General features: G+C 42.0%; 1 protein-coding gene and 1 long non-coding RNA gene across 6 annotated transcripts in view; one reads left to right on the top strand and one right to left on the bottom strand.

The window, feature by feature from the left end:
* The window catches only part of LOC142665962 (uncharacterized), a 49312-nt gene extending 41685 nt beyond the window's left edge, over nucleotides 1-7627 (bottom strand). Inside the window, exons 1-2 of the long non-coding RNA XR_012851613.1 lie at nucleotides 7495-7627; nucleotides 7224-7262 (exon numbers count right to left, since the gene is read on the bottom strand). This is a non-coding gene — a long non-coding RNA (uncharacterized LOC142665962). The remainder of the gene's footprint in view (nucleotides 1-7223; nucleotides 7263-7494) is intronic.
* Nucleotides 7628-7787: 160 nt separating this feature from the next.
* NCOA3 (nuclear receptor coactivator 3) overlaps nucleotides 7788-23621 on the top strand; it is an 86336-nt gene continuing 70502 nt past the window's right edge. For 3 of the 5 annotated variants that reach the window (XM_075846925.1, XM_075846924.1, XM_075846920.1), the window contains exons 1-2: nucleotides 7789-7904; nucleotides 8434-8658. The gene's annotated coding sequence lies outside the window, so the exon portion shown is untranslated. Of the gene's footprint in view, nucleotides 7905-8433; nucleotides 8659-23621 lie in introns of all 5 variants that reach the window. The other 2 variants (XM_075846923.1, XM_075846921.1) reach the window with 2 other exon arrangements.

The following is a 23621-nucleotide window of genomic DNA, read 5'->3' as shown; positions in this document are numbered from 1 at the left end:
CACTATATATGGCAGTATTATGTGTGCTGTATATTCCAGTATTATTTGGCACTATATATGGCGGTATTATGTCGGCTGTATATTCCAGTATTATGTGGGCTGTATATTCCAGTATCATTTGGCACTATATATGGCAGTATTATGTGTGCTGTATATTCCAGTATTATTTGGCACTATATATGCCGGTATTATGTGTGCTGTATATTCCAGTATTATTTGGCACTATATATGGCGGTATTATGTGTGCTGTATATTCCAGTATTATTTGGCACTATATATGGCGGTATTATGTGAGTTGTATATTCCAGTATTATGTCGGCTGTATATTCCAGTATTATGTGGGCTGTATATTCCAGTATTATTTGGCACTATATATGGCGGTATTATGTATGCTGTATATTCCAGTATTATTTGTCACTATATATGGCGGTATTATGTGGGCTGTATATTCCAGTATGATTTGGCACTATATATGGCGGTATTATGTGGGCTGTATATTCCAGTATTATTTGGCACTATATATGGCAGTATTATGTGGGCTGTATATTCCAGTATTATTTGGCACTATATATGGCAGTATTATGTGTGCTGTATATTCCAGTATTATTTGGCCCTATATATGGCAGTATTATGTGGGCTGTATATTCCAGTATTATTTGGCACTATATATGGCGGTATTATGTGTGCTGTATATTCCAGTATTATTTGTCACTATATATGGCAGTATTATGTCGGCTGTATATTCCAGTATGATTTGGCACTATATATGGCGGTATTATGTGTGCTGTATATTCCAGTATTAGTTGGCACTATATATGGCAGTATTATGTATGCTGTATATTCCAGTATTATGTGGGCTGTATATTCCAGTATTATTTGGCACTATATATGGCGGTATTATGTGTGCTGTATATTCCAGTATTATTTGGCACTATATATTCCAGTATTATGTGGGCTGTATATTCCAGTATTATTTCGCACTATATATGGCAGTATTATGTGTGCTGTATATTCCAGTATTATTTGGCACTATATATGGCAGTATTATGTGTGCTGTATATTCCAGTATTATTTGCACTATATATGGCGGTATTATGTGTGCTATATATTCCAGTATTATGTGGCACTATATATGGCGGTATTATGTGAGCTGTATATTCCAGTATTATGTCGGCTGTATATTCCAGTATTATTTGGCACTATATATGGCGGTATTATGTGAGTTGTATATTCCAGTATTATGTCGGCTGTATATTCCAGTATTATGTGGCTGTATATTCCAGTATTATTTGTCACTATATATGGCGGTATTATGTGGGCTGTATATTCCAGTATTATTTGTCACTATATATGGCGGTATTATGTGGGCTGTATATTCCAGTATTATTTGTCACTATATATGGCAGTATTATGTATGCTGTATATTCCAGTATTATTTGTCACTATATATGGCAGTATTATGTGTGCTGTATATTCCAGTATTATTTCGCACTATATATGGCAGTATTATGTGTGCTGTATATTCCAGTATTATTTGTCACTATATATGACGGTATTATGTGGGCTGTATATTCCAGTATTATTTGGCACTATATATGGCGGTATTATGTGTGATGTATATTCCAGTATTATTTGGCACTATATATGGCGGTATTATGTGTGCTGTATATTCCAGTATTATGTCGGCTGTATATTCCAGTATTATGTGGCTGTATATTCCAGTATTATTTGTCACTATATATGGCTGTATTATGTGGGCTGTATATTCCAGTATTATTTGTCACTATATATGGCGGTATTATGTGGGCTGTATATTCCAGTATTATTTGTCACTATATATGGCAGTATTATGTATGCTGTATATTCCAGTATTATTTGTCACTATATATGGCAGTATTATGTGTGCTGTATATTCCAGTATTATTTGGCACTATATATGGCAGTATTATGTGTGCTGTATATTCCAGTATTATTTGTCACTATATATGGCGGTATTATGTGTGCTGTATATTCCAGTATTATTTGCACTATATATGGCGGTATTATGTGTGCTATATATTCCAGTATTATGTGGCACTATATATGGCGGTATTATGTGAGCTGTATATTCCAGTATTATGTCGGCTGTATATTCCAGTATTATTTGTCACTCTATATGGCAGTATTATGTGTGCTGTATATTCCAGTATTATTTGGCACTATATATGGCGGTATTATGTGAGTTGTATATTCCAGTATTATGTCGGCTGTATATTCCAGTATTATGTGGCTGTATATTCCAGTATTATTTGTCACTATATATGGCAGTATTATGTGGGCTGTATATTCCAGTATTATTTGTCACTATATATGGCAGTATTATGTGGGCTGTATATTCCAGTATTATTAGGCACTATATATGACGGTATTATGTGTGCTGTATATTCCAGTATCATTTGGCACTATATATGGCGGTATTATGTATGCTGTATATTCCAGTATTATTTGTCACTATATATGGCAGTATTATGTGTGCTGTATATTCCAGTATTATTTCGCACTATATATGGCAGTATTATGTGTGCTGTATATTCCAGTATTATTTGGCACTATATATGGCAGTATTATGTGTGCTGTATATTCCAGTATTATTTGGCACTATATATGCCGGTATTATGTGTGCTGTATATTCCAGTATTATTTGTCACTATATATGGCGGTATTATGTGTGCTGTATATTCCATTATTAGTTGGCACTATATATGACGGTATTATGTGAGTTGTATATTCCAGTATTATGTGGCTGTATATTCCAGTATTATTTGTCACTATATATGGCGGTATTATGTGTGCTGTATATTCCATTATTAGTTGGCACTATATATGGCGGTATTATGTGTGCTGTATATTCCATTATTATTTGGCACTATATATGGCAGTATTATGTGTGCTGTATATTCCATTATTAGTTGGCACTATATATGTCGGTATTATGTATGCTGTATATTCCAGTATTGTTTGTCACTATATATGGCGGTATTATGTGTGCTGTATATTCCAGTATTATGTCGGCTGTATATTCCAGTATTATTTGTCACTATATATGGCAGTATTATGTGTGCTGTATATTCCAGTATTATTTGGCACTATATATGGCAGTATTATGTGGGCTGTATATTCCAGTATAATTTGGCACTATATATGACAGTATTATGTGGGCTGTATATTCCAGTATTATTTGGCACTATATATGGCAGTATTATGTGAGCTGTATATTCCAGTATTATGTCGGCTGTATATTCCAGTATTATGTGGCTGTATATTCCAGTATTATTTGGCACTATATATGGCGGTATTATGTGTGCTGTATATTCCAGTATTATTTGGCACTATATATGGCGGTATTATGTGGGCTGTATATTCCAGTATTATTTGGCACTATATATGGCAGTATTATGTGTGCTGTATATTCCAGTATTATTTGGCACTATATATGGCGGTATTATGTGTGCTGTATATTCCAGTATTATTTGGCACTATATATGGCGGTATTATGTGTGCTGTATATTCCAGTATTATGTCGGCTGTATATTCCAGTATTATGTGGCTGTATATTCCAGTATTATTTGGCACTATATATGGCAGTATTATGTGGCTGTATATTCCAGTATTATTTGGCACTATATATGGCGGTATTATGTGGCTGTATATTCCAGTATTATTTGGCCTTATATATGGCAGTATTATGTGTGCTGTATATTCCAGTATTATGTCGGCTGTATATTCCAGTATTATGTGGCTGTATATTCCAGTATTATTTGGCACTATATATGGCAGTATTATGTGTTGTGTATATTCCAGTATTATTTGGCACTATATATGGCGGTATTATGTGGCTGTATATTCCAGTATTATTTGGCACTATATATGGGGGTATTATGTATGCTGTATATTCCAGTATTATTTGGCACTATATATGGCGGTATTATGTGTGCTGTATATTCCAGTATTATTTGGCACTATATATGGCAGTATTATGTGGCTGTATATTCCAGTATTATTTGGCCTTATATATGGCAGTATTATGTGTGCTGTATATTCCAGTATTATGTATGCTGTATATTCCAGTATTATTTGGCACTATATATGGCGGTATTATGTGTGCTGTATATTCCAGTATTATTTGGCCTTATATATGGCAGTATTATGTGTGCTGTATATTCCAGTATTATGTATGCTGTATATTCCAGTATTATTTGGCACTATATATGGCGGTATTATGTGTGCTGTATATTCCAGTATTATTTGGCCTTATATATGGCAGTATTATGTGTGCTGTATATTCCAGTATTATGTATGCTGTATATTCCAGTATTAGTTGGCACTATATATGGCAGTATTATGTGTGCTGTATATTCCAGTATTATTTGGCACTATATATGGCAGTATTATGTGTGCTGTATATTCCAGTATTATTTGGCACTATATATGGCGGTATTATGTGTGCTGTATATTCCAGTATTATTTGGCACTATATATGGCGGTATTATGTATGCTGTATATTCCAGTATTATTTGGCACTATATATGGCGGTATTATGTATGCTGTATATTCCAGTATTATTTGGCCTTATATATGGCAGTATTATGTGTGCTGTATATTCCAGTATTATGTATGCTGTATATTCCAGTATTAGTTGGCACTATATATGGCAGTATTATGTGTGCTGTATATTCCAGTATTATTTGGCACTATATATGGCAGTATTATGTGTGCTGTATATTCCAGTATTATTTGGCACTATATATGGCGGTATTATGTGTGCTGTATATTCCAGTATTATTTGGCACTATATATGGCGGTATTATGTGGGCTGTATATTCCAGTATTATTTGGCACTATATATGGCGGTATTATGTGAGTTGTATATTCCAGTATTATGTGGGCTGTATATTCCAGTATTATTTGCACTATATATGGCAGTATTATGTGGGCTGTATATTCCAGTATTATTTGCACTATATATGGCAGTATTATGTGGGCTGTATATTCCAGTATTATTTGGCACTATATATGGTGGTATTATGTGTGCTGTATATTCCAGTATTATTTGGCACTATATATGGCGGTATTATGTGGGCTGTATATTCCAGTATTATTTGCACTATATATGGCAGTATTATGTGGGCTGTATATTCCAGTATTATTTGCACTATATATGGCAGTATTATGTGGGCTGTATATTCCAGTATTATTTGGCACTATATATGGTGGTATTATGTGTGCTGTATATTCCAGTATTATTTGGCACTATATATGACGGTATTATGTGTGCTGTATATTCCAGTATTATTTGGCACTATATATGGCAGTATTATGTGTGCTGTATATTCCAGTATTATTTGGCACTATATATGGCAGTATTATGTGTGCTGTATATTCCAGTATTATTTGGCACTATATATGGCAGTATTATGTGTGCTGTATATTCCAGTATTATTTGGCACTATATATGGCAGTATTATGTGTGCTGTATATTCCAGTATCATTTGGCACTATATATGGCAGTATTATGTGTGCTGTATATTCCAGTATTATTTGGCACTATATATGACGGTATTATGTGTGCTGTATATTCCAGTATTATTTGGCACTATATATGACGGTATTATGTGTGCTGTATATTCCAGTATTATTTGGCACTATATATGGCAGTATTATGTGGGCTGTATATTCCAGTATTATTTCGCACTATATATGACAGTATTATGTGTGCTGTATATTCCAGTATTATTTGTCACTATATATGGCAGTATTATGTGGGCTGTATATTCCAGTATTATTTGGCACTATATATGGCGGTATTATGTGTGATGTATATTCCAGTATTATTTGGCACTATATATGGCGGTATTATGTGTGCTGTATATTCCAGTATTATGTGGGCTGTATATTCCAGTATTATTTGGCACTATATATGGCGGTATTATGTATGCTGTATATTCCAGTATTATTTGTCACTATATATGGCAGTATTATTAGTAGGCTAAAATTTTGAGATGTTTCCAACAGGAGGACCACGCTTGCGCGCCTCTTCTCCTCCTGGACAGGACATTCTGCAGCAGGTACACAGCTCGCCAAACCTAGAGTCAGGGAAAGGTGGGTACAATCCCTATGGGAGCTACGACGGCGGCCGCCATATTAGTGGTTACGTCTTTCCCAATAACGGATATCACTGATAAACAACTGAATAAAGCTTAAATGGACACGAACATTACAAACAATGTATGCAAATCTCATGGTAAACCCGATATAGATCAACGTTGTAATTCACGCACGGTTAGGCCTCACGCCCACTTTTGTTTTTTTCCTCAGGGTGCTATTCATTTTTTTTAACTGATAGCACCCCGACATTCATTTCAATGAGGCTATGCACAATTCCGTTGTTTTAACGGAACCGTGTGGTCGTTCCGTAAAAAAATATGACAGGTCCAACTCCTGTCCATTTTTGATGCAACAGGCTCTGCCTTTTCATTGATTCGGTCCGTGAAACAATGGACTGCACACGGGAGCCATCTGTATACGGTCCGTGTTTCACTAAACCGTCATTAGCGGCCGACGGAAGTGTGCATGAGGCCTTAAAACGTAGGAATGAGAAAAAGTAGGAGGGAGCAGAGAGAGACAAACACGCTGCCAATAAAAGTCTATGAAGAGGGAGCAGAGAGGGAGTGAATCAGACCCGCTACCTATACAAGTCTATGAAGAGGAGAGGGGGAGCAGAGAGTTAGTCAGCACCACACGCTGCATGTTAGTGAAATGGCGTTACTCGTGTGACAGCCTATCCCGAGAATCCCCTGAAGCGTTGGCTGAAGATCGCCATTGAGGAGACTGATATTTACCGCTGATCGGGGGGGGGGGGGCTCTTCAGCGAATATTCTATGAAATACAGAACAAAACGTGCAGGCGGAGGAAGGATCAACGTTACTTCATGGTGAAGCGTCGCGGGCCGTGCCTACAGCGCCATCACAGCCGTGTTAATAATAATAAAAAAAAAAGTCAACAGCGAAGCCTCATAAGGAGGGACAGCGCGGTTCTGGGCTCGCTCGTCGCAGTGTCTCGCGAGATGGACGTGCACGGGGAAGGAACGTCCGCCCGGAGGACACGACAGACAGGATTCATACTGACAGGGACGTAAACATGAAGCGGATCCCACTAGACACGTATTATCTGCGCCACCGCCTTACCATGAACGCCTCCGGAGAATCCACACAGAAGTACAACACCTGCAGCGAGAGAAAAACCACGTTAATATGATGGAGAACAACGGCGCCAATCACACCGGGCGCCGCCCGCTGCACAATGTGGGAGGAGCCACGACAACTTCTCAGACACTGAGAATTGCAGCTTCAACCATCTGTACAGAAGATATTCACACAAAATAATGGAGAACTACAAAGCCCAGCAGACACATGACATTATATAAAGGGAGGGCACGTTATGTACACAGGACTTCACCTGAATAATGATATATTACTACAGGGGTGACAAGCATTACTGATATGACGTCAGGCAGCATCGTGTGCGGGAATCGTGACTATATCAAGAACGTATCACGACATGTCGGCCCACGTGGCGCCAAGCTCCGGGCTAAAGCGGCTAATGCTTTACGCCACGCCCCCACCATTCTATTCGCTCATCCGATTTATCGCGCCTCTCTTTCATACACGGATTGGCTAAGAGCAATGCCCGTCGTTCCCGCCCTGCGCTGATTGGCTGATATGCGCAGTGAGGCAAATTTACCTCAGCAGTGAAGTGTGGCGGGCGCCATTTTTGTTCCGTCAAACCCTTCAGAGGAATGGTTCCCACTGCTTCAGCTCTGTCGTTACAACTACGTTGTCTGCACTTATTAATTCCCGGTTATAAATGTATGTCAATCACTAGTGACTCATAATAATGAAAAGAAAGCAAATAGACAAGTGTTATAAATGGCGCCCTGTGTCCATGCTGCATGTAACATCAAGGGAAAGCTAGTGTCTAGTGTGGAGAGCATGGCTCATCTATTACACCAGCATATCAGTACGGCGCTGCAGCTGGGGTCAGCCATGTTATCCCAAAAAATGGATTATATAAAGTACGGATATTGTCGCAGTGGGAGGGGCGTCGTCTTACAGCATACAAAGGGTCCTCGCTGCGCAACGCGGTTTTCATCAAGCAATGGGTTAAACTGCGATCGCTGATAGTGACTAATGGCGTGTCCGTGCTAATTACGGTACAGGAGTGCTGCGGGTTATTAACTAAGAAAGTCGCCTGAAGAGAGAGTCCGGCAAACAACATGGTAGTAATTATTCATTGTGGGGTCTGATCCCCGCGCTCCCGTATATTAATGGTGGACAGGGGAAGATGGCGGCTGGAGGTGTCCAGGTGAACACTGAGTTTTCCTCTTTTTCTTATTAGAGAGATCCCGAGCACCCCAAGTGTCCGACGTCATGAGGCGCGTGTACGAGACGTGTCCGAGGAGGCGGCAGGAGGAAAGAGCCCAAACCTGAGCCGTTTCATGGCGATGAGTATGGCGCGGACGTACGGAGGTGATGTCTCCCGCTACACACAACAAGTGGAAGACGCGCACGCAGCGAACACGGAGAGGTAACTAATGAGGAAACCTCGTTACAAGTGTCTGAGGTAAGGCGACGTTCACACCAGCGTGCCAGATCTATGCGCGGAAGTCTGTCCGTGTGCTTTGCGTGTGGCGTCTTTTTCACGCACTTTCAAGCCTTTTGAGGGGTTTTTTCAATGTAATTGATGCGTAAAACACGGACGGCACACGGATGTGCGTCCGTGTCCTGTCCGTGGTCTTCACGCAGGCATAGACTTCAATGGGCGACTAGGAGCGTGATAACGCACCAATATCGGACATGCGGTGAAGTTTCACACGACGGACTCTCGCATGAAAACCCACGCATGTGTGAATAGCCCCACTGAAATCAATGGAGCGCGTGCTATGCAATGTGGCAACGGACGAGAAACGCGCCGGTCTGAATGAGCCCTTACAGACCGACGTGTTGTGTTCATCCCATGACAACACTTTCTATCCTGATTGGTTTCAACTTCAGTGTTGTCATAGGGACAATGTATCAATGTTCACCCCCTACCTGCCTTGTGTGGCATTGATTATAGGTGAACATTGATGTGGTTGGTGATTTGGATCATCTGTGATGTAAACCGCCGGGGCAGCACTGATATCTCCTGTTCTGATAGTTTGTTACAATGTATTCGTGCAGGTGAAATGTATCAGTCCAGACTCTTTACCTCATGGAGGATTGTCTAGACTGGATATAATTGTAACAAACCCTCTGCTGTGATAAGTTCCTGAATTTTCCCTTTGCCATTTAGGGAGAATCGGGTAAAACCCAATGTGGAGAACTTCTATGTTACTCCTAATTTTTGGATCTAGTTCTGGCTTTAAATCAATGACGGCAACACAAACGGCGCTGTGTAATAAAGGCCTCGTGACGATAACGCCTTCTCCACAGAGCGGTGAACAACAGGGCTTGGTCGTTTCATTTGCCGTACACTTTCTCTGTAGCCGCTACTGGGAGATCCAGCACCGCACTACACGAGGCCATTACACAGATTATTGTCAGGATGGATGACGCCTTGCAGGTCCGGAGCCGCTCTCACTCAGGACATCTTTACACGTATTGCTGCACGGCCAAAACCCGTCCAGCGTGACTTCACCGGATTGACTCTGGATTGTCAGTTTTGTGATCTGGTTATTGGCTGTGTGTTTCTTACAGATGAAATGCATGTTTTTAACCCCTTGAGTACCCAGCTCATTTTGGCCTTGAGGACCAGACCCATTTTTTCAAATCTGACATGTGTCACTTTATGTGGTAATAACTCCGGAATGCTTTTACCTATCCAATTGATTCTGAGATTGTTTTCTCGTGACATATTGGACTTTAGTTTAGTGCAAAAATTTGGTCGATAAATTCATTGCTTATTTGTGAAAAACACCAACATTTAGCGAAAATATGAAGAAATTATGATTTTTCCCATTTTAAATGTATCTGCTTGTAAAACAGATGGTAATACCAGACAAAATAGTTACCAATTAACACCCCCCACATGTCTACTTTATGTTTGCATCGTTTTTTGAACATCCTTTTATTTTTCTATGACCTCACAAGGCTTAGAACTTTAGCAGCAATTTCTCATATTTTTAAGAAAATTTCAAAAAGCGATTTTTTTCAGGGACGAGTTCAGTTCTGAAGTGGTTTTGAGTGCCCTATATATTAGAAACCCCCATAAAACACCCCATTTTGAAAACTGCACCCCTCAAAGTATCCAAAACAGCATTCAGAAAGTGTTTCAACTCTTTAGGCGTTTTACAGGAATTGAAGGAAAGTAGAGCTGAAATTTTCAAATTTCATTTTTTTTTACAAAATTCATATGTAATACATTTTCTTCTGCACCACAGAAGGTTTTACCCGAGAAACGCAACTCAATATTTATTGCCCAGATTCTGCAGTTTTTAGAAATATCCCACATGTGGCCCCAGTGTCCTAATGGACTGAAGCACCGGCCTCAGAAGCAAAGGAGCACCTGGTGGATTTTGGGGCCTCCTTTTTTCAGAATATATTTTAGGCACCATGTCAGGTTTGAAGAGGTCTTGTGGTGCCAAAACAGTGGAAACCCCCAAAAGTGACCCCCATTTTTTAAACTACACCCCTCAGGGAATTTATCTAGGGGTATAGTTAGCATTTTGACCCCACAGGTATTTTGCTATATTTTCTGGAGTTAGTCTGTGAAAATGAAAATCTACTTTTTTTCTGGAAAAACTTAAAAATTTCTAATTTTTGCAAGAAATAAAGGAGAGAAAGCACCCCAACATTTGTAAAGCAATTTCTCGCGATTACGGAAATACCCCATATGTGGTAATAAACTGCTGTTTGGACCCACAGCAGGGCTCAGAAGGGAAGGAGCGCCATTTGGATTTTGGAGCTCTGATTTTACTGGAATGGTTTTCAGTGCCGTGTCACGTTTGCAACGCCCTGGAGGGACCTAAACAGTGGAATCCCCCCAAAAGTGACCCCATTTTGGAAACTATACCCCTCAAGGAATTTTTCTAGTGGTATAGTTATCATTTTGACCCCACAGGTTTTTTGCTGAATTTATTGGAATTAGTCTGTGAAGATGAAAAGAGACTTTTTTTTTGGAAAAAACACAGAATTTTCTAATTTTTATAAGGAATAAAGGAGAAAAAGCACCTCAACATTTGTAAAGCAATTTCTCCTGATTACGGAAATACCCCATATGTGGTAATAAACTGCTGTTTGGACCCATGGCAGGGCTCAGAAGGGACGGAGCACCATTTGGATTTTGCAGCTCAGATTTTGCTGAATTGGTTTCTGGGGGCCATGTCGCATTTGCAGAGTCCCTGAAGTACCAGTACAGTAGAAATTCCCCAGATGTGATCCCAATTTGGAGACTATACCCCTGAAAGAATTAAATTAGAGGTGTAGTGAGCATTTTGAACCCTCAGGTGTTTTATAGATTTTATTAGAATTGGTTCGTGAAATATAACCTGTAGCTTTAGCTCAGAATTTTTCATTTCCACAAGGAATACAGGAGAAAAGACACCCCAAAATGTGTTACACAATTTCTCCTGATTACGGAAATACCCCATATGTGGTTGTAAACGGCTATTTGGACATACGGCAAGGGTCTAAACGGAAAAAGTGCAATTTCGTTTTTGGAGTGGAGATTTTACAAATTTTGTTTTTGGTGCCATGTTGCATTACGCTGAGGTACGAGTACAGTGAAAACTCCCGAGAAGTGACCCCATTTAGGAAACTACACCCCTCAAGGAACTCATCTAGAAGTGTAGTGAGCATTTTGACCCCCAAAGGTTTTGCAGAAATTAGTGCACAGTGGATGTTGCAGATTGAAAATTGACATTTTCCACATATATGCTATTTCAGTGCCCAATGCGTTGGGCCCAGCTTGTACCACTGGAGACATACGCCCCATAAATTGTTAAGCGGTTCTCCAGAGTACGGTAATACCCCATATGTGGTCATAAACCGCTGTTTGGGCAGACTGCCAGGCCCAGAAGGAGCGCCATTTGGCTTTTGGAGCGCAGATTTTGCTTGGTAGTAGTTTTGTTTAGTGTCTTACTGGTGTTTCAGTTTATAATGTGGGGGCATATGTAATCTGTGCGGAGTACATACATTTTTTGCGTGACACACACACACGTTTTTATTGGTACCATGTTTGGCTACGCGCGACTTTTTGATCACTTTTTATTCCATTTTTTTGGAAACAACGTGACCAAAAAAGGAAATTCTGCCATTGTTTTTTATGGTATTTTTTTTACGGTGTTCACCGTGCGGGATAAATAATATGATATTTTTTTAGGTCAGGCCGATACGAACGCGGCGATACCTATTATGTCTAGTTTTTGTCTTTTTTTTAAAAATTTTTCTAATTATAAAGGGCTTGATCAGGGAAACAAGGCGATTATTGTTTTTATTACGTAAAACTTGTATTTATTTATTTATCTAAAACATTTTTTTCACTTTTTATTTTCCACATACTAGGGGACTGGCAGATCTGATCTTCTGATCCCCTGCACAATACACTGCACTACTTCTGTATGTACTGATGCAGTGTATTGTAACTGTCACTTTACAACTGACAGTTGAGCCTATTATGTCCTGCCTTGGGCAGGACCTAATAGGCTCCCGTACCTGGCAACCAGGAAGCCGTTGCTAGGCTTCCTGGTTGCCATTGCAACCATCAGAATACCGCGATTTTTCGCGGGGGGGGGCAATGGGGTGCAGAGGGAGCCCCCTCCCTCTGTATCAATCACTTAAATGCCGCTGTCGCTATTGACAGCGGCATTTAAGGGGTTAAACTACAGCGATCGGAGAGGACAGTGATCGCTGTAGTTGCAGTGGGATGTCGGCTGTATATTACAGCCGACATCCGATGAAGATGGAGCGAGCACAGCTCCTGTGCCCGCTTCATCCTCAGGGCGTTACTATACGCCCATTTTCGGGAAGGGGTTAATAGAAAGTGTTTTTTGTTTTTTTTACACCGCTTTCTCTGATCTCCTCACGTATCTCACAGAAGTGAGGAGATCAGAGAAAGTGACAGGAGCTTTCTCCTGCAGACGACGTCACAGACGGCTGTGATTGGTCAGTCTTCAGAGACTGACCAATCACAGCAATCGCCGGCATTGGGGACTGCTAATTGGTCCCCAGGCCGGTAGCAGAGACGGTTAGCTGTCAATGACAGCTGCCGCCGCTGTTCTGTCACTATTCTGCTGGTGGAGTCACTGTGTACATACATTACTTATCCTGTACTGATCCTGAGTTACATCCTGTATTATACTCCAGAGCTGCATTCACTATTCTGCTGGTGGAGTCACTGTGTACATACATTACATTACTTATCCTGTACTGATCCTGAGTTATATCCTGTATTATACTCCAGAGCTGCACTCACTATTCTGCTGGTGGAGTCACTGTGTACATACATTACTTATCCTGTACTGATCCTGAGTTACATCCAGTATTAGGGTATGTTCACACGGCCAAATTTCAGACGTATACGAGGCGTATTATGCCTCGTTTTACGTCTGAAAATACGGCTCCAATACGTCGGCAAACATCTGCCCATTCATTTGAATGGGTTTGCCGACGTACTGTGCAGACGACCTGTTATTTACGCGTCGTCGTTTGACAGCTGTCAAACGACGACTCGTAAAAATACAGCCTCTCAAAAGAAGTGCAGGACACTTATATACATTATATGCGGGACACTTATATACATTATATGCGGGACACTTATATACATTATATGCGGGACACTTATATACATTATATGCGGGACACTTATATACATTATATGCGGGACACTTATATACATTATATGCGGGACACTTATATACATTATATGCGGGACACTTATATACATTATATGCGGGACACTTCTTTCAGACGTTTTTGGAGCTGTTTTCTCAGACTCCAATGAAAACAGCTCCAAAAACGGACGTAAAAAACGCCGCGAAAAACGCCGCGAAAAATGCGAGTTGGTAAAAAAACGTCTGAAAAGCAGGGTCTGTTTTCCCTTGAAAACAGCTCTGGATTTTCAGACGTTTTGGTTGACTACGTGTGAACATACCCTTATACTCCAGAGCTGCACTCACAGTTCTGCATGTTTCGGAGTTGATTTCTCACAGCATCCCTTGCTTATTCAGTGCCTGCAGGGTGCTATTTTTACCCCTGATACTAGAAAAAAACACTTTTATGAAGAAAAACTAAAAATAACAAGTACCTGCATTGTAGCGCCGTTAAGCTTTTAGAGGGCTGTCTGTTCACAAGCTTGCTGACCTTTTTTGTAATTTGCATAGACGTCAATGAAGAGAGACACTTCTCCATTCAGTCTGTGCCTTGGTCTGGAGCACGGGGTTAGGGGCCCTACCTATCAGACATTTATGGCATATCCTGTGAGATATAAACATACGGTGACTGATTTACGCTGCATGTATAAAGCTTATTAATGTGATTTTATTGAAATGAGTCAGACGACCATATTCCTTCTATGCGTGTCATTGCTGGACTTATATTGTATGTATATTATGTCTCACGATCCCTGAGCAAGGGGGAAAAATGCCCAAAACAGTCTAATATAGATTATTATCATCATTATGTGGTCACCGCTGCGTCCGTCTCGGGTTATCGTCAGACATGGTCAAATCGCAGGATTGCCACACAATGTTTTTCTATTTGAAACCAAAGTGACTGAGTTTGGAGTTTTGCTGTGGCCACAAGCGCGCCCGTGACTTTATTGCTATAGAGCGACATTGAGTTTGTGACTGTCACGGCACAGATCTTGCTTTGTACTATCTGACAATGGACCGGACTTCGACTTATCTTGATGTTTATAGACTTGTTTGGATGGGGGGAATGAACTAATTCATCCCCACTGCAGAGCGTTGTAGCCACATTCTTGACATACATCTTCTGCAGCTCTCTTCCCATCTAAGGTGCTCTCCTGTTTTTTTTTCTTCTTTCCTTCTACTTACAGATCAGTATGTTAACCCCTCCAAATTTATGAGTTCAAGTGTTTCAGCCACACTTATTGCAAACAGTTGCATAAAATCAAGCTCACAGCCATGTAATCTCCATAGACAAGTAGTGGTAGTAATATTGGTCGTACTGAAGGTCTCAGTGACTTTACACATGTCATAGGATTCCACCTTTACCACAGGTCCGTTCATAAAATGACTGCTCTGCTAGATCTGGACTCTAAAACATATAGGCCACAAACACCAAAAGTTTCAGTAATGTGTAAAATCAGTCTTTATTTAGTAGACGTAATGCAAGGTTAAAAATGAGGGAACAACAGCATCACCAGTGGGAGGGGACATACATACACAAAGGGTAATTGTGAGATTAACATATTAGTATAAAGTGCACCGTGCCACAAAAAATATGAATAAAAGAGGGGGCATGAAATTCTTCCAGCTGACCGTATAAGCTCTACATACACGTGTGTATATATATATATATATATATATATACACACACACACAGATGTAAGGTGTACAGTGCTACAGACCTGATTAAACCTGACTATTACCAACTCAAGAGTAAGAATAAGCTGGAGAAACATACCGATGAATCTCTGCCCCTACTGGGATGGCGTCCGCTCCGACGCACGTTTCGGCAAAGACTTTATCTGGGAGTGGCGTAATTTCAGTGGGACTCACTATTTGAACACTCTTCAGCCAATCAACAGCACTATCCAAAAAATTATTTGAAGAATGTAAGCTTTTAATTATAGAATTTGCTAGATCTGCCCCGGTCTCTTGTAAGTATTATTATTATCTGTAGATCTGCCCTGGTCACCTGTAATTGTTATTATCTGCTAGATATGCCCCGGTCTCCTGTAAGTGCTATTATTATCTGCTAGATCTGCCCTGGTCACCTGTAAGTGATATTCTTATCTGCTAGATCTGCCCTGGTCACCTGTAAGTGTTATTATTATCTGTAGATCTGCCCGGTCTCCTGTAGGTGCTATTATTATCTGCTAGATCTGCCCTGGTCACCTGTAAGTGTTATTATTATCTGTAGATCTTCCCCGGTCTCCTGTAATTGTTATCTGCTAGATCTGCCCTGGTCACCTGTAAGTGTTATTAAAAACACTTTGGAAATTGATTTGCTATGCGTATCCTAAAGATTGGTGAATGATAAACTTGAATGGCGGATCTGCAGTGACCAATGTCAGGCTGTATGCGTGGGATTCCACCAGTGTGTGCAGTACCACCAGATGACCACAAGGTGTCCGCAGTGCTCTAGCGCTTTTTAACACCAAACAAAGGAGATTTGTGTGATTCCAGCCTGTCAGGCGCTCTTGTCTTCACAGCTCCGTTACTTTTACTCACCTATATATTTTCCTTCTTTTTTTCTTTTTACGCCCTTTATTTAGCAGTGACTTAATATAAAATATCAGAAGATGCATCTAATGATGATGAGCCGGAGCAAGAAACGCAATAGGGAATGTGCATAAAAAAATGTAGGCAGATGTATGAGAGTAATTTATTTTATATACATCTCAAACTAAACTCCAGAAAATGTGGGTTAGGAAAGTGGCGCAATAATACGCCCCACATCTATGAAAGACGTACGCTGCTTGTAATCTCGCTCCATGGCAGGTTTGTAGGAAACATGCAGTAAAGGTGCGTGCAAAAACAACTCAAGTTTATTATAGACAAGAACCATTCAGGAATATTCACAACCATCAGATTTATTGCAGAATTTCAGTTCCATACATGTGGAGGGGGATGTTTCTGCACACACCATTCAGATGTATGAGAGTCACAGAAATTTCTGCAACAAATCTGCGGCGTGTGATCATACCCTTATTGTCATACGCACGACAGCCACGATATGTATCTAGCATTTCGCATGCACTGTCATAATAAGGGTGCAAATTACCCAGGAGAGACCTATCCGCTTACAGGGACACGTGTACAGTAGGGGTCTATAGTTCTAGTATAGAGGGGCATGGCATTCCCCAACAAGGTGCAGGTTTGGGGTTCCTGCACCAATAAATCCATCACACTCACTGCGACTTTAAATAGCGCACAATATTTTTCAGATGGAAATAGGTTTTTCTAGTTTGTGAATGTGGCCCCTGAGATGTTTGCACATAATTAACAGCTGTTGTGGAACTAAAAGTCCCAGCAAGTTCCCCAGGCTATAAATCCTGCCACATGGCTGCAGCAACTGGACATGTCATTTATAGACGTCCGGGATATAACCAGGTCCCTGTACGGTGATGGAGTAGTGGCATCCTGATGAGGATAGTAGTGACTCTGCCATCAGGAGCTGTCTAGGTCACCAGGATCCTCTGAAGACAGAACAGCACATGATTCCTAAGGAATGATTAGCATTTCCTGACCACAAGAGCCGATGCCCCAACCACCCGGCATCTATTAGAAGTTGTTACCTCCTCCATCTCTGCCCTGGTTTATCCAATCCCGGCACACACAGCGATTATAGAGACTCGTCCTGTTATATCAAAGTGGTGACCACTAAGACGCTGCCAGGGAAGCTCCCATATAGAAGTCATCCATCTTTCCTAGACTGCTGAATGACCAATCTGCCTTGTTATCCAGTATTACCCCCAACAATCCTCCCCTCCCCCGTTCCTGTATTGCTGCATAACTAGGTAGACTTGCCTTTTAGGGGTCTGGGTGACTACCTTTATGGGATCAGACATACCAGCCATATTGTTTGTCACCCAGCTTTCCCGGGAACAGATATAGCTAAGAAAGCACATTTGCAGTGTTGGAGTGGTAGTGACCGGTCAGGGAGGGAGATATCATCACACTCATGTCAGCAGATTGTCATTCTGACAGATCTTCCCTTAGAGAGAATTCTCAACACAAATGTAAAAATAATTGTCAGCAGTTCCTGTGCAGCGAGTCCAGGGCTTGTTAATCCCTGGTTTACATGTCCGCTGTAGCTTGGAGGGTGCCCTAATCAGTACATTATATTGATAGTGCCCAAATAATACCATGATATAATGTACAAATACCATTACTGTAAGGTGCTCATATAACACAACCCAAGTGTGGGATTGGGGGTGCTCACATCAGGAGTGACAGGTTATTACCCCATGTGAGGTTGCACACCCCTAGGGCCGACCCTGCATGTCACTGGTTATGGGCAGGAGCAGAACAGGTAATGATGAGCCTCCGCCATAGTGTCCGGGGTCTATTCACACTGCAGAGTCATTTTGGCATTCATAGGGCTGCTATATGTCGGTTTACCTTTTCTTAATGTATCACATAGCGTTAGTCAACGTCACTATTCCAAACACCCAGGGGAAAAAACTTAAACCGTGCGGTAACAGCAGTATGTCTACCCAGTGGCAAACATCGGAGGTACGCATCATGAAATCCTCCCGCCGTATAACTCTGAAATACATTGTGAATGCAGTGTAAATAGACCCTCAGTCATATGTGACATAATGTCCAGTTTAAAGGGGTTATGCGGGGACCAAAAATTGCATTGCAATAATACATTTATGTGAAACTAAGTCACTTACTAATGCACTTTAATTAAAAATTCGGTACTAAATGTTGCAGTTCAAACCTTGTGAATTGTTCCCGGAAGTGCTGGAGCTTTTCTAATAATGATGACACGGCCCCACGTGACTGAGCTCTTGCTTCATGTGCTGTTCGTGAACATGACCACAGGGGGCAGTCACATCGCCTATTGCTTGAGTCTCGCACAGAATATCAGCTAGCGCTCTGCCTGGGGACTCAGTACTGCTGCCCACATCATTGTCACTGTCCTTATATGGGCAGAAGTTGTGGAGTCCCCGGGCAGAGCATCAGCTGATGTTTTGCTTGGGGACTCCAGCGATGGGAAACCCCTGAATTGACCAAATATGGACATCGGGAGCAGTGATGGAGTCCCGGGCAGAGCGCTAGCTGATGTTCTGTGCGAGACTCAAGCAATAGGCGATGTGACTGCCCCCTGCGGTCATGTTCACGAACAGCACATGAAGCAAGAGCTCAGTCACGTGGGGCCGTGTCATCATTATTAGAAAAGCTCCAGCCTTTCCTGAATAATTCACAAGGTTTGAGCTGCACCATTTAGTACAGAATTTTTAATTACAGTGCATTAGTAAGTGACTTCGTTTCACATAAATGTATTATTGCAATGCAATTTTTGGTCCCGGGATAGCCCCTTTAAGGACTTGTCCACACGTAGCGGAATTGCGGACGGAAAAGCAGACTACAGTAGCAGCAAAGTGGGTGACATTTAAAATCTCATCCACACGCTACGTAAAATTTCCTTGCAGAAATCCACCTGCGGTGCGTATTTTTTGTTCCGCAGCAGGTCAATTCCTGCTGAGGAAAGTGGACTGGATTGCTGCGTTTTTCAGAGGAGACATGACCATCCCCCAACATTGAGAAAAACGCAGTAAATGGCGCGATATTCTGCAGCAATTTCGTTACGTGTGGACAAGCCCTTAAGCTGCTCCACAGGAATCACATTTACCGTGCCAGCTCCCCGACATGCCACAGTAGGTGCCCTGGTCCTCCAGCATACCACAAAATCTGAGTGCAGGGATAGCCCAGATCTGGCTTTATATAAGAGGTGGTGCCGGTATGCAGCGTCGTGTAAAGCGATGTGATTACCCACCGGCCGCCATCCTGGATCTTAGTCACCCCTCTTGTGCTGCTTGGGGGCTGTTCAGCAGGTAAATAATGGGGTCTATGAGGTTCTTGCGGAGCTGCCGGTGACACGATCACTTTAATATGCGTGACATTGCTCCTGGTAGAAACTCTCATCCTAATCTTCTGCCCTCTGAACAGTTACAAGGATTGCAATCCCCAAATAACAGGCATTCTGTACTCATGGATTTTATGTAGTGTCTCCAAAAATGTGTTCATCATTAGACAACTGAAAAAAAGAGACCGAGTTCAGGAAAGGCTGAGGATTCTGCAGATACGATCAGGGCTGTCAAGGAGACAGCGCCATTGTCTTGGGACCCCATAACAGAGTAGAGGAGAGAGGATCCCCCTCCGTCACCTCATTTTAGAATAGGAGGGCCCAGTGCTGACGCTCACTCCCTTTTTGTTCTTATGGGGCGACCCCACTCCACAGAGGCCATATAGCAGCCACAGCTTATTCTCATGTCCTCTCTAAAACCCTTCAGAGAAATGCGCTAAACGTCTAAAGCCACAACCCCACGTGCAGCCGCATACGTGGATCAGCATTGGCGTTTATCTCTGAGCACACACACGTCGTCCATACTTTTTACAGATAAAGCTGTACATTCATTATATTATAAACCTGATTTCTATGTTGTTCTGTTTAGGAGTTCCCTGAATGTAGCCTGCAGTGTAAAGAATAGGGGCTTTCGTTCTGGCAGGCCTGTCTGTGTATAGATGTAAATACAATGTACCCTCTACTCTACAATGGATATACTTACATACACTATCATAATACCTGCTGGAGGTCTAGTAAGTATGGATATATAAGACCTATAACAATTGCATTTTAAGGCAATACTTATCCTTGACTGTAGACTTGACAACCAAAATAAAAAAAAACCTCCATTCTTTACACTGCAGGCTACAGTTAAAGAACTGGAGGAAGATAGAACCAAATAAACGATGACTTCTTTTGAACAGCTTTATTAATAAGTTTATTTGCTCTTCTAAATGGCGCTGTCACTTGTGTCCTCGCACGTCTCCCAGGCTGTGATCTATTAAATAATGACCGCTCTGGCCATTTTCTACGTTTCAAAAAAGTGGAATGTGCAGACAATATCGCAACAAATGTATCAACTCATTCACCGGTAATTTACGTAAAAAACCCGCCATACATAGGGAAGAGTCTGCAGCCGTCGCCCAGGATTCCCAGATGATCTCATTTTACATTGACGCTATTATTTTTGAGTGAAAATGGACATGACCCTGTTGTTGTTACTGGACAGCTGTGTAACGTAGGGAGGTGACACCCGCTCTCCAGCTCAACCACTTGGCTAGTTTGTGTATTAGTCTTACTAGGGCTTGGCGAATTAGCCAAAAAAATCTAATCTAGCTTTTTTTCAACACTTTAAGCAATTTTCAATTTGAATCTCGAATTTCTTATTTTTATCAGTTTTTGCTTTTTTTCCTGCTAGCGCCGAGCGGGCACTCTGGGGCAAGTTTACATTTTAGGGTCTGAAGTGTGAGCAGGACCCTGTGCGGTGCCGGCCCCACCATGGGGGTTTCATAAATTACATTAAGGCTGGATTCACACGACCGTGATTGGACTGTGAAAAACTCTGTGTGTCCGCTGGATTTCCTGGCCTAAACACGGTACATGTGACCGGCACTCCTGGCATCATAGACATTCAGGCTACAATCACACCACAGTGAAAAAAACAATGGCCATTAAAAACTCGAATGTCAGTCTTTCACGTGCATTTTGCATCAGTGTCTCCAAATTCTCATCCATTTCCAGTCCGTCTGTCTGGTTTTCATATCCGTTTAAAAAAAAAAAAAAAAGATGGATTTCATTTGTCAGAGTTTTTGTATTAATCCCCTGAAAACAGCAGTGCCCATGTAGATAGTGCCACAGTGCCCACATATAGTGCCACAGTGCCCACATATAGTGCCACAGTGCCCACATATAGTGCCACAGTGCCCACATATAGTGCCACAGTGCCCACATATAGTGCCACAGTGCCCACATATAGTGCCACAGTGCCCACATATAGTGATAGTGCCACCCCCCTAATATAGTGCCACAGTCCGTGCCCATGTAGATAGTGCCACAGTGCCCACATATAGTGATAGTGCCACCCCCCTAATATAGTGCCACAGTCCGTGCCCATGTAGATAGTGCCACACACCCTTGCAGATAGCACCCCCTTCCCCCATGTAGATCGCAGCACCCCTCCTCTCTTGTAGATAGCAACCCCGCATGTAGGTCTCACCTCCACCCCCCTTGTAGATCGCAGCACAACCCCCACTCCCTTGTAGATCACACCCCACCTTCTTCCTTGTAGATATCGCCACTGTAGCTGCCACTAGGAGCTGAATCCCCGGCCAGAGGTTGCCGACGCTTTGGCCGGGGATTCATCTGAAAGTGGGAGCTACTGTGGTGCAATCTACAAGTGGGGGTGGTGATGCGATCTGCAAGGGAGGTGTTCTCTACAACAGGGCGGTATCGCTATATACCAGGAGTCTCTGCTCCCCTGTGGAACTGCTGTTCCGTGCTGTATCGTTTTCTTCAGCAGAGACAGAACGGGGCGGACCAGGACGTGACAAGACCCCGGGCGGCGGAGCTTCCTCCTGCAGCACAGAGCCACTAAGGAATCGATTCTGTTAAAAAACAGAATCGTGAGAATCCTTAAGGGCGAATTAATCAAATTAATTTGATTAATCGGCCAGCCCTTATCTGATGGGTGCTGAACGGTGACGTGCACACTGCCAACCATTAACAGGGGCGCGATAGGATTGCTATTATGCACTAGTTGTCACCTATGGTGGTTAATACCCTGTACCTAGCTCTATAGTCATGCCTGCTATTACCTGGGACTCTGGATGCGCTGGTTATGCTACAAGTGACCCCTCTGCACCTCCACACGATTTCTACCTCTCCATTCATCGATTGCTGCAACTTATGTAACTTTGTAGAAGTTTGACTTTTGACTACCCCCTGCTTGGCCTCGGCTAGCCCTGTGACTACGACTCTCCTTTAGCTGTATGGTTTAACCCTGCTTGATGGCTTTCCATTGCTGCCAGCAACCGCCTGCTTCGACTACCCCCCCCCCCCATTGGTTTAACCATTAACTACCAACAGGCACTGAAGACCTGGGGTGATCAGGGATCCAAGACCCTAAATGAAGCAACGGAAAAGCGCCCTTTACCTACCACATTTGTAATATTGGTGAATGTTCCTCACCTACTCAGCACTGGTGGCATCACGGTGTCCTAGCCGAGGGATACAAAAGAACCAGAAAATGTCATGTAAAGCTTTTAGGTTCTTGATTGTTTTTGTTGTGCTGAGCACGGAGCGGCGGCTTCTGCATCATCTACATACGCTGGGCCCATAGTTCGGGCACTCACTAGTTGAGAGTGAGCTGGACCTTCGATCCAGTTTTTTGTCTTATGTGGTTTCCGCTATTCCCGTATATACTTTACTATAGGCTCACCTGCTATATCACTCTAACTTTTATTTTCTGCTTTCTATGTGGTACTTGTATAATTTATCTTTGTGCCGTAGTCGCATTGGATTTTGACGAGTGTTCCTTTATATTTCTTGAATGTTTCTCTAATATCCTTGAATAAAAAGCAGGTTTAAAAAAAGAAAATCATCTAGACCGTGCGTTACCCATACTTGTCAACCATCCAAGATCGTCCATGAGTGGCCAAAAATAAGGGGCAAAGCCATGTTTTATCTGGAGGTATTCGACACTGACCACTCCACCAGATGACGAGCGCTCTCCAAGGGTGATCTCTACTGATAGAGGCCACCACTGGGACAGACAGATAAGCAGCTCTTATGTCTCTCTCTGGCAAAGAGTGGAAATGCGCGAGCAAGCTAAAAATGAGCCGA

This window comes from Rhinoderma darwinii, chromosome 13, assembly GCF_050947455.1.
Source record: "Rhinoderma darwinii isolate aRhiDar2 chromosome 13, aRhiDar2.hap1, whole genome shotgun sequence".
Lineage (NCBI taxonomy): Eukaryota > Metazoa > Chordata > Amphibia > Anura > Rhinodermatidae > Rhinoderma > Rhinoderma darwinii.
The sequence above is the reverse complement of the archived record's forward strand: the minus strand, read 5'-3'. Positions and strand labels throughout refer to the sequence as shown.